Source organism: Argiope bruennichi, chromosome 9 (assembly GCF_947563725.1).
Source record: "Argiope bruennichi chromosome 9, qqArgBrue1.1, whole genome shotgun sequence".
NCBI lineage: Eukaryota > Metazoa > Arthropoda > Arachnida > Araneae > Araneidae > Argiope > Argiope bruennichi.
Window position 1 is genome coordinate 119,930,023 of NC_079159.1, and position 16,368 is coordinate 119,946,390.

Genomic DNA, 16,368 nt, shown 5'->3' on the forward strand with positions numbered 1-16,368 from the left:
TATGAATTTATTTTATTAAGTTAGAATTTAAGTTAAATTTTTAAGCGAAATTTTATTGCTGCACTCTTTTTAGCTAATAATATATTTATCACTGCAGCAAACTATTTTGGAAAAGAAAGAAATTGAAATTCTTTAGAATCCGACTGTAGATTTTAAGTATATTTAGGTTATTAGAATATTTAGTCATTGATATATTTTAGACTTAAGATTGCATATAAGTTATTAGCATCAAAATTATTTGATTTCTTTTTTTTACTATTTATATAAATAGATATTGTTATTGAATTGCACATTGAAATTTATTTCGTTCGTTATCTGAAAGAATTTCAGGAAGTAACATCAGCTCACATCGAACACACAAAATCATAATTCGTTTATAATTCCATCTTTATTTTTTTCTTCTTTCCCATTCTACTTCAAGTTCATATTTCTGAATGCTTTTACTTATGGTACCTCTTCCACCTCTCTCATCTTTGATTCATTTCCGCTTTATTCGTCACCATGGTTTCCTCATTTTCAGATTGTTCTTTTATTCGAGTTTTTAGGGCTGTTATTGTTCAGATTCCATTGCCACTTCTTTCCTTCTTCGTGATTTCTATTCTGTTAGTAGATTTATCGTTCCCAGTTATTTAGCTTTTGCTCCGATTGCAGCTTCCACTAGTTCCATCTGTTCGTTTGCTGCCTCTTGCTCCAACTTTCGTCTTGCCCTGCGTCCACTCTTTGCTCTACTACCCGCTATTCCATATCCCTGCCGCTAACATCGTCTGCACCTTACCACCTTTGCACTCCTGTTCTCTGCCCCACATCTCTGTCACTAACATCGTCTGCAACTTACCATCTTTGCTCCTCTGTTCTCTGCCCCACATCTCTGCCGCTAACATCGTCTGCACCTTACCACCTTTGCTCCTCTGTTCTCTGCCCCACATCCCTGCCGCTAACATCGTCTGCACCTTACCACCTTTGCACTCCTGTTCTCTGCCCCACATCTCTGTCACTAACATCGTCTGCAACTTACCATCTTTGCTCCTCTGTTCTCTGCCCCACATCTCTGCCGCTAATATCGTTTGCAACTTACCATCTTTGCATCGATGCCACTTCCAGATCCCCGATCTCACTGCCCCTGACTCTGCAAAAAATGTCAAAAATAAAATACCATCAAGATCAATATCCCAAGCATCATTTCATGCGAGTGTACCCAGCATTGAAATAAACTATCCTACTCCTCACACCTTTATAAAAAAAAAAAAAAAAAAAAAACCGGGGACCGTGTTTGCATTGATTTTGAATGCACTTCTAACGCAGGGTTGATTTTAAGTTGCTTTTGAAGAGTGATTTCATATTTTCAAAATATAAAATCACTTTTCAGAAGATTTTTAAAGAAATAAATCTAAACGACAAGTTAACTATTTTCAGAAGAAATTTGGTATCCAGCATTAGTTAGATCATAGCATTTTTTCCCATATAAAATCTTTGAAAATACTAAATCCATTGTAAAATTGCAATTTAAAAGACATCATCAAAAGTAAATAAAATGAAAGGATATTCTGTAAAAATTAATTTCTAATAAAACAAGAAAATGGTTCTTTTTCATGTTATAACTAAAAGAATCTCTCTTTAAGTAATAATATTGTTTGAGCTCTGTTCTTTCAAAATTCGGTTTGCTATTCTTAGGAAATTCCTTCATCAAAAACTGCCCTTATAGATATTTTCAGAAAGATTTTATAACATAGAGTAAATTTTTGTAACATTATTAATGTTTTTCTATCAATTTGTAGACTTCCTTTGTTGAAAATCATTACGTTATTACAGGAAATATCACATGAAAAATAATTATTTTATATTGTAGAAAGTATAATTTATTTCAAATGAATATTTTGTAATCTATATATATATATATTTAAAATTAATTATCTGTCGTGTTAAGTTTCTGTATTAATACAATGAAATGGTATAAAAATATCAAAACGTAGGAAAATAGCTAAATTGAAATAGAGCTGAAATTTTTCTCGTTTAATTTCTGAAGTTCCGAAAACCCCGACTATATTTGCTCCGGGATAACGGCGGTTGGTTTTGAAGAAGTTTCACCGTCGGGTTTTGGGTTTAAATGAAAGAGAGTTAATATGAGAGGAAAAAATCAAACAGGAAAGTTTTATAAGTATCGATAGAACTTTCACTGACATATGTTAATCCTTTTTCAGTTTGTTTATAAAATAACGCGCAACTCAGAAAAAATGACTTATAAAAAAATTCCAGATCTATATCTGCATCTTCTATTGAAAAATTCAATTTTTAGTCTTAACTCGTAGACGGAGAAAATATTTTATCCTAAAAGTGCTATTGTACGATTTTATGTAGCATTGTAACTGTCATTTTTAAAAATAATTTGATAAAAATTAAATTGAAGGAAAAGAATCTTATTTCATGGCTACTTGTTCTTGAAAAACAAGTGGTTTCTTTAATGTCATCTGAAAATGTCGAACAACATTTGCATAAAGGGATTCACTTTTCGACTTCTAAATTCGGGCAGGTAGAAAAGAATTTATAAGCGTTTTTGGACGACTGTTATTTTAGATAAAATTCATTTTTAAAAAAGTGATGCAGATATTGCAATGAAAGTTTTACCAGAATTTCCTCCCTTTTTGAAAATTAACTTTTCCAAAGAAATCTTTTATTAAATTTGTTTATTTCCCACTGAAGCTTTTTTAACTTTTCATATTCAGTAAATGGATCGTTTTAACATCTGTATCTTAGGCTATTAATCTAGGATGAAAAATTCAGATTCATTTTATTAAAAGGCGAAAAAACGATGTTACATCATTTCCACCTCTGCCGCAGTTTATTCATCAAATATTTGGTAGAATCGCTTGTTTAGATGGCTAATTCAACAGCTTTAACCAAAAAAATTGCTGTTGTGTAATTTTTTTCATGTTTAAGTACAATTTTTAACTGCACTAATAGGGAACTGTAAAGTAAACTCGCAATTCTTTTAAAATTAGAAATTCTTCATAATTTTTTAAAAAATATACCCCCATTAATTGCAAAGATGATATTAAATAACAAAATTAAAATCGGTTACCAAATTTCTTCTGCGGTGTTTCGGAAAACGGGAGGGGGGCGAGGAACGATGGTAGCCCACCTCCTCGTGGTGTTCCTCGGGCAACGCTCTGGCTTACGTCAGAAGTGGCTGAGAGGCTACTCAATAAATATCAATCCATACAATTCTTTGCTCTTGGATATCTTTTGATAGTCACAGTCAATAACGATTTTAACGTTTCTAGATTTCAATAGTTGAAAACATATTACAAAACAACAATAAAATAATAAAGTAGGTCAATACGCATTGCGGAAGACTCATGTCAAAAAATTATATTCTTTAACTAAAAGCAATAAATTGATTCTTTGAATAATCATGGATATGATTATTTTTCAACAATTTGTCATATTTACTCAATTTCAAAACTATGTTTACAAACCAACCCTATATATCTGTAGAAAAATAATGAAAATAAATTTTTAATTTCTTCCAAATGGAAAAATTTTATTTAAACACAATTTTTTATATAAAATATTACTTAAAGATAATTTAAACTATGAATCGTAAAACAATGAATATAAATTAAGATTTAAATTCTTTATAAAGCATACTTCAGATTTTGTTTTTCATCTACACTCTTCTCCAATAACTCACGAAAGAAAGCGAAGAATGGCAAAGAAACTCCTTTTAATTAATGTTAGCTAAGATTTTAATAATTATATGTGTGTATAAACAGCCTATCATTTAAATTTAAAAGTAATTTTGTGAGAATAAAGTTTAAACTTCCATTTAAAAACTAGTCATGGCATGTTAAAATTGTAGGAAGTAAAAAATACGATACAAATGTTCATTATTAGATGTGAAAAAGGGAAGAAGAAAATCCTCAAATATATATTTTTGATGTAAAGTATCTTGTGCGAAATTTTTAAAAAAATCAAACAATAAAAAAATTATACAAAAAGGAGGTAAATTCGCATACACATATTTGTTTACATTCGCAACTCGTATATAATTGTCGCTTGCTAATATTATGCTAGGCACATGTTGTCTTCTAAATCTGTTGTTGAGAAGTTTGGAAACTAAAAATACGGATATTAAATATTTAGATTCGAATGTATAATTTGATGCAAAAAATTTTTGGCCTGAGAATTCTCTCCTAAATAATTTTTTAAGAAAAGTAACTGCATTCATTTTCGAAAACTTTATTGGCGACTTTTATAATTATAATTTATTTTGAACTATGGACATGAGGATCAATCAAGATGATGCATCGTTTGAGAAGGCGTTCTCGAAAATTCATTCGAGTACAAAAGATGTGAAAAGTGTTCACTTAACATTTTGAAAATTAATTTGATGCACAGATGCGAGTTCAGGTACTTTTTTATGTTTAAGACGTATAAAAAATAGTTATAGATTTGTTATAATTTCTAAAAATTAATATGAGAGTTTCTGCTACTGTTGAGTTTTTATAAATATCTAATAAGAATGTGAAAACCGAATTCAAAGGGCGTCAGTTTCCCAGATTTGAACCAAAGCTACAATTAACATTGCATATAATGTCAACGAAGATTAGCAAAGATACAATATCTGATTCATACTTCATATTTCACTTTAAAAATACCAACGGCACTTTATTTGATGAGTGAACTCATTTTAGAAAATGTGCTCACTATTAAAGATCTGAAAAGTAAAGTTTAAAAATCAAACATAACAAAGCATTCAATCAGATTCTGCGTTTACAGTATCAACATATTCATTAGAAATTCTATCACGCTATACATATGCAAAAATTTATTTTTAACACAATTGCTGAACTATGCACATACAATGCTGAAAAAATCTATATCTCTCATCACTGTCACGATTCTAACCTTCTGTTCCTTCGTGAATGTGACTTCGCGCGGTTTCGAGAGATTTAACGAACACGACACTCCTCGGGAATGACAACGCGTATCCCACGCTGTTGGGCAGACAACGACAACATTTCAGGCACCGTTTCTCACCCTAGGAGGATGAGTTGATAAAGCGGTTCTGTACAATCATGAAATGAATTCGAATGATACATTTTATTGCATGCTTGTCAACTCTCGACCGGGAGGCCATTTTGGTCTAAACACTAAGAAGCTCTACAAGCCAGGTAAGAACTGGAGAATTGCGGTGGCCTGGTGGTAAGGTCTCGGCTTCGAAACCGGAGGGTTTCAGATTCGAGACCCGATTCGTGTAAGCGGGTACGGATTACGTTAAATCCTTCTGGGACAAACATCCACCCGTTGGTGTGGTGTGGAAAATTGGAGAGGGGGTTCCAGCTCAGGTATCGCCCTCTTCATCTGACTTCAAAATTAAGAGGTCCGTCCAACAGTAGCCCTAGTGTTGATTTAAATCGGGACGTTAATATAATTAAACTAAGAAGAATTGGATGCCGTTAAGAAAACGCGAGATGAGATGCAACTATTTTCGGAAGAGAGTGTAGGGTGAATTCTTAAAATGCATTGCTCGAGCACAGATTATTTAATCATATTTGGTCTGGTGTGCAATACTAATTTTTCGTAACAAAATTAGTGATTGGACTGGAAAGCAGAAATTGGTTCTCAATTATACAACTATCAATACAATTATCCATTATCCGATATAAAAATTAGTCTAAAATAATGATATATATATTTGTACTAATTTTTTTGACGTATTATTCATTTATTAAAGAAAAAATATTTAAGTTTATAATGTACAGAATATTTCAAATATATAATAAGAAAATCTAGAGCTTGATTTTCCAGATTTTAAATCTTAGAATGACATATTCTGTTTTCTTTTTTTGATATGTAACAATATCTTATATACGATTACAAAAAAAAAAAAAAAAAAAAAAAGGGAATTATGCTGCCTGAATTTTAAAGGTATTTTCATTTGAAGTTTTGCCCATGAAATTTGAAGTTTTTAAAGAAGATAAATATAAAAGGTAATTAAGCTCTTCTGAGAACATATTATCCCAATTCAGTTGTGAAATTAAAGTGCTTTTCAAGAATTTCTCTGCACCAGAGATTCAGGTTATTGACGATCAGCAAATAACCGAGAGAAAGAATCAACATCTTCACATCTCGAAGAAATCAATAGTAAGAGTGGAGTATATATGAAGTTTGTAATTAGGGTGACTTAACAGGAACTGGAGACTTTTTTAATTTTAAGAAGAAGAAAATATTCGACATAAAACACTTTCACTAAACCTAGTTTGTACGCAAGCACTGGATGAATTATGTATTCTCCATTCTGCTATATTATATATCAGCTGCCTTGTTATTCTATAAAAATTCAAGATTGCTTTGATTTTTGCAAGTTTTGCGCTTTTTATTTTTAAATAAAAGGTGCGCGACAACTCAATCCTGAGTAAACAGATATTTCATTATATAACATTACTACAGAAAGATTTATCTACCATTCGGCATTCCTCACTAATTTAATATAATCATTAGTAACACTAAATGCATAATGCCACCTATATATTAAGCACTTCCGATTTAAAGAAGAGCAAAGAACAGTTATTTCATTACATTAAAGTAATTATACAAAGAAAAAAAATATGGAACTTTGATTTCAACCATCTTTCTTCAAAGCTTAAAAATTTGTTGCGCAAATGATTTTTCTTAATAAAGTTCAATCTTTCATGTTTTCGACTGAAGGTCATTTAGCGTTAGTCTATTGCAACACTAACTACTGAAGATTTGCCGTATAATTGGTAAAATGACTATTACATCGTTTTGATTGAAAATATATTACGATTTTCTTTTAAATTAAATCTTCTATTGTGCTTCAAATTCATATTTTTTGCATATTTTTTTTTTCGTACACGTTTAGAAGATGAGGGGAGGGGGAGAGAGGGGGTGTAGACGAGGAGTTATTATAGTCGTCAATTTTCTAAATATCTAATCAATATGAAAACTGCGAATGCACGAACACAACAGAATGAATATTTCCAAATGAACTATTTTAATTGTCTCGAGTCTATTTGAAAGGCGGCTGAGAGAAATTTTAATGTATAAAATAGACATCGTAAATAATTGGAATTTTAAAACCAAATTTTGTTCTTGTTCATGATGAAAAATATTTTAAAACGCGGAGATTTGTTTTCAGAAGGTGTTCCTGTTGTAGTTCAGACGAGGTTTCACAGCACACTTGAGGATTTTCTTTTTAGATTCTAATCAACTTTCGCATCTTACAACTACGTTAATAAATTAATCAAAATATACAAATAAAGAAAAAAAAACCCTTAATAATTCCATACCAGAGAAATGGTGAACACAGTCCAAAGTGAAATGTAACGAAGTAGCCAACAGAAAAGAAGAAGTAAAAGGAAGTGAATACATTATCGTGAGACATAATCGACATTGCTGTTATCTTTAATTTGCAACAATCGAAGTTGGGCAACAGTTAAAAAAATATTTTTGGCAAATCCGTAATGGATTTTCTATTCTAATTTAAATATTCTAATCTAAAATGAAATTCTTTTATATTGCTTTCCTTCTTTAACTTGTAATGATTCAAACATTATATATATAGATTACAGAGAGTTAAATGCAAAACAATAAACATCAAACATTCATTCATTCATTCTGAAGCGGATGATTTTGTTCCAACCGAGCAGTGGAATTCCTTTCCAATTTCCAAAAATCTCGTAATTGTAGCGACAAATGTTACCCATGTGTGCATTTTGAATTTGTTTTTAATTTTCCTTTCTCTTCACAAGCATGCATATTTATTTTTAAGGATAAAGGTCCTTAGGAGAATTTTTTTCTCTTATTTCATTCATTGAATGAACTAATAATGAATGAAGTCACTTAATCCTTTCGTTGTCCTCTTCTGTTTTTCCTCCGTTTATCGCCACATTAGAAGAAGAAAAAATAAAACTCAGAAAAGAAAACATTTATAAAGCTTTTAAACGATTAAAATTTTTAAAATGTAGAAGAGCGCTTGAAGCGCGTTACAGCCGCCCTACAAAAGCTTCACCTGAATGCACTAGACGCGTTACGGACGATGACGAGGTTAATTACCTTGTTTTGGCCTAATTATTCCAAAATATTTATATTTCCTCATGTCAACTTTTTGGGTAGTTAAAAAAATTCTATATTCGGAGCATCAGTGCGGATTTATTTTCCAAGTTATTTTGTATTCCTCTTCACAATGCAGTTTTTAAAAAATTATTTTCGATATAATATTGCCTCTTTAAGATGTCAAATATATTTACAAAATTAGGTAAATAAAATTTGTTATTTTAAATGCTTCCATAGGTGAACAGATTTCAAGGTTCAACCAAATCTGCTCTAAGTATTAAGGAACAGATAAAATAACTACAAAATCTTATTCACAACCGAGGAATTTCCGTCCACATCCCAAGAAACAGTAAAACTAAATTACATTAAAACAAACCTCAAGAAGAAACCAAGATAAAATAAAAACTATATATATTTAAATATTGCCTTCGTTCTTTTGCTAGGTTAAAATAGTCTTTATGCCAATAATAATCTTGTCAAAAATAAAGAGGACAAAGCCAAACGCAGTAAACATTTGAAAGCAGAGCGTGCTTTTTTTATCCATCAGACAAAAGGCAAATTATTAATGTTCTGGACTTATGCTTGTAGCACATTATGATTCTTCATTCCTTCAACAGCGTGAGAAATATAGGGGATACATAAATAAGAAGCTTCTGGATTAATTCTATTGTTCTGATTTTCCTAGTGGGCATGGCACTATTGTAGGGTCGAATTACCTCCACTACATGACGGGACGTATTTAATATGAGAGAAGGTGTATCTTGGCCGTCAATGAATATTAGAGTTGTCGCGGCAACAGTCAATCAACTTCTGGGGCCTATGTAGGTTGAAGGAAAATTTTTCATGCTTGGAATTTTGATTATCAAATTTTAAGGAATATTTTTTAATAATTTATTGAACGGAATGACAAAATGGAATTTCGGTTTTTCTTTATTCGACATAAAAATATATATCTTCCCTTTTTTATGTAAATAGCAATAGATTAAGAAGAAAGCCTTTGCAATTGTTCTGAAATTTTGAAGGTTATGTTTGCAAGTATCAATAATTGATCAAAATAATTTGCGTTTTATAGGCTTTGTATTTCATGATTTGATTGAACTTGTTTTAGAAAATATCTATACGATTATTACCCGTTAAAATTGCTTGAACTGATTTTCATATAGTTTAAAAAAGCAATTCAAAAATGAAAAAATTTTAAGACAACTGCATTGTTCATCCATCAACATTTCATTTTTATTGCATAAATATTAAGTTGTATTTGAATTATTTTTATTTAAAACTTAATGCTAGAATGTAAAATAAATCTAGAAATTAATTTGACTTTTTAGTACTAGACTACATTTACTTCAAAGCAAAATTATTTTAATATTGAAAATATTTCGATTTCCATCAATTAATTTGTTGTCAATTTAACTCTTCTTAAGGGATATTAAATTTTAAATATTTTAAATAAACACTGCAATCCAATTTACTGCAGATAATAGTTTGAATTGAATTAAATTGACTGCTAATGTATTATCGAATTTCAGTTTTTTTAGATATAATTAAGAATACATGGCAACATTTTATCTCATATTTCTGATAAAACTGATTACTCTTACTGTGATCAAACTTTTATCATATTTTATAGTCAAATATTATTAAATCCAACATTTTTTTTTATATTTATAAGCAGCAATAATTATCTATTGTACAATTTAATCAACTGGTTCAAAGTCAAAGATTTTCATGTTTTGTATGCCATAGCATTGTAAAGAAGCATGAGAGAGTACAGATGTACCACGTACATGACTTGCAGGAAATACTCCGATATGTAATTTAGAATTTGATGACTTTTAAATGAAGTATAAGAAAAAGATTTTATTAGTTTATTCGTCATGTATAAATAAGAACTTACAATCTATATCGATAAAAACAAATATATTAAATGCATTCTTTAGACATTTTTTTATCCTCATTAAACTAGTATGCGTTTGTTGTGGACTTGAAGATTTATAGTATCTAAAGCATTAAAAGGCATGCAAAATTAGCCCCTTGATTTACACAAATTTACTTTCAACTTGTGTAAATTGCATCAAAGTAGAGCCAAATTTGAAAAATTTCATTATTAAATGAATTTTAATATTGTGGTGAAATGTAGATTATGACCCGTGCAGGAAGCAACAGAACTTCTAATTGTTTCAACAGGACTATTATTTGTTTGTAAGGGAATATCTTTAGCTAAAGGTAGCTACGGTCTTTAGCTAAGGTATTCAGCTAAAGGTCTTTAGCTAAGGTATTCAGCTAAAGGTCTTTAGCTAAAGGTATTCAGCTGTTCAATTTATCACCAAAATACCAGAAATTATTTTTCATGTCTATCACAATTCCCGATTTCCTCAAAAAGTCACCTCCGCGAAGAGTACGATTACTTTTAGCATGTGGCAGAAAATGTAAATCAGTGCGGTAAGTTCGGCCAACCACTGCGATTGGCAGAGTAGTTTTTAAAACAACTGATGTTGATTGTTGACCATCTACGCAGACCGATAGCAAGGTCAATTTCTGTGAACTTCTGTCCACGCTTCTTTAAAAAAAAATTAAACATCAATTCTCCACTAACTGACTGACTGGCTCCTGTGTCAGCACAAACTGTTCCTGTAGCTTTATATACTTCAATGGCAAATAAGGCTACGGGAGAAGTAAAACAAGTAAACATATGTATAGCATTAACCTCGCCATTGTTTTTCTTTGAAGATTAATTTGGACATTTCGATTTGATAAATCCGGATGGCCACAGCCGTAACAATAAACAGAATTTTCCACATGTCGTGATGGCCTGTAGTTTGAGTTAGAAATAATATTGTTGTGAGTACACGAAGGATCGCTTTGTAAGTCAAATAGTTTTGGAATAGAATCAATTTCCTGTCAAATTCCTTTCCTTCTTGTTCCAATCAATCAATTTCCTGTCAAAGAGCCGTCATCGTTGGGTATCAATATCTTGAAATCCTGCAAGAATTGTTATTGACATTGAATTGGCATTCACTTCCAATGAATTCTAGGATTACTGCAAAGAGAACATCGAACTGATTCATATAACAAACGGCATTCCCGTAGTATCAAGTAGAAAAGGAATGCTAAAAACCGTTGTTCCTACTCTAAAAAAGTTATATTGATGCTCCAAAGTAGTTTAGATTCGGGCAAGTAATGTCAATAACCATCATTAACATAACATATAGAATAACAAGGGAAGCACCTTCTGAACCCCTTAAAGGCGTTTCTATGAATTTCAATAGAGATGCCAAAATGCCACACATTTTCGAACACCAATCAGCATTCGAAGGAGAGCAATGAGAACAGATGCACAAAAACGCAATTATTAAACGCAAAGCACAAAGCTTTCAAAATAGAAAGATCGAACTTTTAATTAAAAAAAATGACAGATATACACATTCGTATAAAATCGGAATCATAATGCCATAGAAAGAACTCAATTGTGGTATAATCTTCAGGTCAGGACTTCGATTTGTTGGCTCATATAAAATGTGAGCATTAAACCTGATGAACGATATGGCGACCAAGAAAAGAGAAATAACCGTGACCCGGACCCTCCCCGCTGCACATCACAGGAAATCATGGGTTTCGTCTGTGGTTTATTTGATGTTCATTTCCCTGTTCTAAGGAGTCCGAGCTGGTTAATAATGGATTGTGGAAAAAGGTCTGCTCGATACATTCATACCTCACCAAGGCTCGTCACACCACATGACCAGTCGTGTGGGGGGTGGAGAAAACGCAATTAAACATATATGAGAGTGAGATCGGACCCGAATGCTGGTGCATTCTGGATGTCAAATTCTTTCTTGTTGCGTTCTGGATTCAAATGAGGAATGAAGTATGGTCTTTAAGGAACGAAAATGACTTATCAAATAAAAAGATTTAAAAAAAAAAGACAAAAATGCTGTAATTCAACACTGTACTACAAATTCAACATTATATATAATATGCTTCTTAGAAACCTACATAAAGTTAATTAATTATTTCTATTCTTCATACATCGAAAGAAATGCAGCGATTTTGATTTCTAATCAAAATTTCTTTATCAAGCCCTACGACATACGTGAAGCACATCGATTATGAAAGCAGAAAGTAAGAAAAAGAAACGCTGAAAAAGTATTCTGAACTCTTAAAATTTCAGAAAAGAATATCCCCTAACATAAATAAAAATAAAGAGTTATTTTCCCACAGTCCTTTAATACCATAACAATATCGCTCCTTTAATGTTACATGTGCAGTATAATTATTTCCTGGTATGACATCTAATGTTGTATTAAACTTTACTCAAAATGTGAAGGTAGAACAACACAGATAAAACTTGTATCACTTGTGAATATCTACAGATCGAGTATGAAAAAAAATGTACATCAATTATAATTAGAAAGAACACGAATAGATCCACAAATGCGAAACATATATATTTTTTTCTGTCAACCGTTCATTTAATTCTGCAATTACTACCGTTATAGACCTCTCTACTTTCCTCTTCTTGGAATCGACAAACAGTTTGCTCTTTACCAGTAGGGATTGCAATACCGGACCAAAATTTCAATACCGGTATTCGGTATTTTTTAGATCTTAATACCGGTATTAGGAATTTTAGAAAAAAAAAGAAAATACAGGTGTTTCTTTGTTTTATTGGCCAGTTTTATAAGAGAGTATAAATATCACAAAAAATAATATGTAACTTATAAATTATAACAGTATATAAAGAATCACAAAAAAGTAAAGGAACAACTTAATTAAATCACAAAAAAAAGTGTAAATATCACTATTCAGTCAGCGGTACTATTGCAAATTTTTGAAATGTGATCTTAAAAAATATAATGCATCCATTGTACTGTCATTAAGTCTGAAAAGTAATTTTGTGTAAAAATTACCAGCTGTCGAAAACGCTCTTTCGGATTCTACGCTAGTTGGTGGTACTGTTAGCAATGCGCGATATACTTTTTCCAAGTATTTACCTCTAAATCTCTCATCTTCAAATAAATCGATTTCCCGTCAGATGGTTTTGGATATAGCTGATTTCTGTACTGTATTTTGGTTCGTTGTAATTTTTTTATTCATCGCTAATTCTAATTTTTTTTCAAGAGACAATTCCTTTTCACTATCGACATTAGTGTCATCATAATCTTCGATAACTGAACCGAATTCTTCTGTATGTGGATAGGTTTGTGGGTAAAAAATTTTAACAAAATTTACTCTAAACTTAATCAGATTTGAATTGGTTATTTTCTTTTCTTCATTTTCATTTTTAAAATCATTATAATTATATAAATACCATAAGACATTTTCTATTTCGGTATGCCTTTCTTCTGGGCGATTTTTCAATGTAATATATAATTCTTCAGATAGTGATGCTTGTTGTTCTTTCAGTGACTGTAACTGGAAATTTATTGTTGCATTAGTTGTTAATAAATTAGAATCTCTCAGACATAATGCCTCAATAGTCAGTTTTATTGGAAGTAGACTGATATAGTTTTGGATATTAAGTCGATTATTGCTTTTTGCATTGGATTTCTCAGTTTCAAAAATCGTTCCATCATTAGGAGTAAACTGTTTCAACGTGTTTTATAATCTAATATTAACATATTTTCTGTTTTATTTTCAGCTAGTACATATTTTAATAATATATCATTTTTTAAAGGGAAACGTTTAAATATCTTAACAATTTTTCCGAATATTTAATTATAGGAAGCAATTCTTGATGGTTAATATTTCATCCTCATTAGCAATATCTTCTACAACAATTATCTTCATTGTCAATATCACTGTCACTCATACTTTCTTCAAAGTTGGAATCCGGAGTTTCTATATCCACAGCATTTGGATTCTTCTGTTATTTATTTTTTGGTATAATACATCTATTACTCCTAATTGAATTCCATGTGCATAGCACAATTGCTGATTTGCACCAATCAACTTTCCAACTTTTTCCATAACTGTTGCTCCATTAGTCGTTATGAATACTATATCTTCTTTCAGGGGTAATCCATGTTTCGCTAATTTAGATTTAAGCCATTAATTAGCTAATTAATTTCGCCCGTTAGGGAGACATAAAAACAAGAACGTATATTATTTTGCTATGTTGGCGATCCCTGAACATATAGTGAGACAATTTAAAAAATTTCTAGTAAATACCGAAAAACCGGTATTTAAACTTGTGAATACCGGTATTACAAAATTGTACAAATGGCTCAAAATACCGGTATTCGGTATCCCGGTATTGCAATCCCTATTTACCAGTAATGCAGCATCAGATGCATGATGGGATCCTGGATGGGAAAGTTAATAGGGTAGTAATAATAAATAAAGGAATTTAAGGAGCTGTTACCTTATTTGTTAAAATATTTTCTTTCGCTGATCTCACTGCACCTTCCTCTACAGTCATAGTTGGAAATCTTATTAAATGAAATGCTCGTCCTCATAAAAATCGAAAATTTTCAGTATTTACAGCCAAATTCTGGAAAATTCTCTTCATTTCTGTCCTTTTGACAGCATCATGAAATAGTTTTGCTTCCTTGATACTTAATATTTTTTTCTGAGCACTACAAAGATTTGAGATCAAAATCTATAAAGCTTTCAGCTGCGAAAGTCTGACGTATTCTTATCGATATTTCAGGACACAAATCAGCTAGCTGAAATTCATAGAACAACTAACCCTGAGCCAAAGGTATAAAAGCACTGGTACTACTCACATTAGACAATAACACAACAGAACAATTTTTTTCGGACAGGAAGATAATACTTCTTTGTTGTGTAGGAAGTCGTCACCACAATTTCAGGAAAACTGTATTCAATTCAAGTCTAGAATCCTTAGACGGGCCAAAATTGCATCTAGTTATACATTTGGCAGCTCGATGTCCACGTAATTCGTCGTCATTGGGTCATGAAATATTGCATAAAAGATTTTACTTCCCACAGATATAAAAGTATTTGTAGATAGTGTTGGTGTCGGCGCATCTGTACGCAATTACTCCAAATAGTTTTATTAACTTGACAGTTGAAATCGCAACATTGGAATTTTTTGATAATCAAATCAGCTGTATCTGTATTCGCATAGCCCGATAAACTTCTCCTTCGCATCACAATGTTGAAACTCGGTTTTCCTACAGTGTCACCATATTTAACGATCCAATAAAATGTACACATGTAAGTTCTACTGCTAATCTCATAATAGCATGACCTTAATGGGGCAGGTATTCTATGCTGTGTGAAAAAGGAGAACAACAGCTATTGTACTCCTTCACCACAGCGCAGAATACCTTCCCATAAGTTTATTTTATCAGTTGGAAGTAAAGTTTTTGATGCAAAGTTTCATGGTCAAATTACATGAAATTAAGAGCGCATCGAGCTGCCTCATGTATAACTAGCTGCAATTTGGAGTCCATCTAAGGATTGAACTGGAGAGAATTTCCCAGAATTTAGCTGAAAATTTTCGAATTTTATGAAGACGAGCATTTCATTTAATGAGATTTCCAACTATGACTGTAGAGGAAGGTGCAGTGAGATCAGCGAAAGAAAATATTTTAACAAATAAGGTAACAGCTCCTTAAATTCCTTTATTTATCACTAGCCGTCTTTGGCGACCACCCGGTTCGCCAATCTTGATGTTCGTTAAAATTTTAATAATTAAATAATTTATGCAATTCCTACTTCAATAGCTTCATCAAAACATTTTAAAACTTCAAAATTTGATAGTCATATAATTCACTCATATTATAAAGCCCTTCAGTTATAACATAATATGTATCTCTCTAATTTTCTTTTCTCTTCCGTTGAATTTATGCTTTAAATTAAAGTGGAAAGGATTAATCTGCAATTATTATAATAATATTTTTTACTGAAACAAAGCATTTTTTTATAATATGATTACTGAAAACATTGAGAGTATAAACTTTATAAGCACTAAAGAATGTCTTAATTTATGTAATATCTCAAGAATTTGTCAACACATTTTTCTTAATTAATCGATCTGCTCATGATGAATCTAACAATGTTTAATTTTAAATGCATCAAACACTATCGCACACATTTTTATCACACATCACACACATTTTTATCAACATAACACACATTTTTATACGCCAGTTGGGGTAACGCTATGCAGATTAGAAATTTTTAATTTCCTTTATTCTGTTTTATTTTAATTCAAAAGTACTTCAGAATGAATCTGAAAGATCGAATAATTAACAATGTTTAATTTTCAATGCATCAAAAACTAAGAAAATAAACAGAATCGTTTGAAATAATCCGCCGAAAATA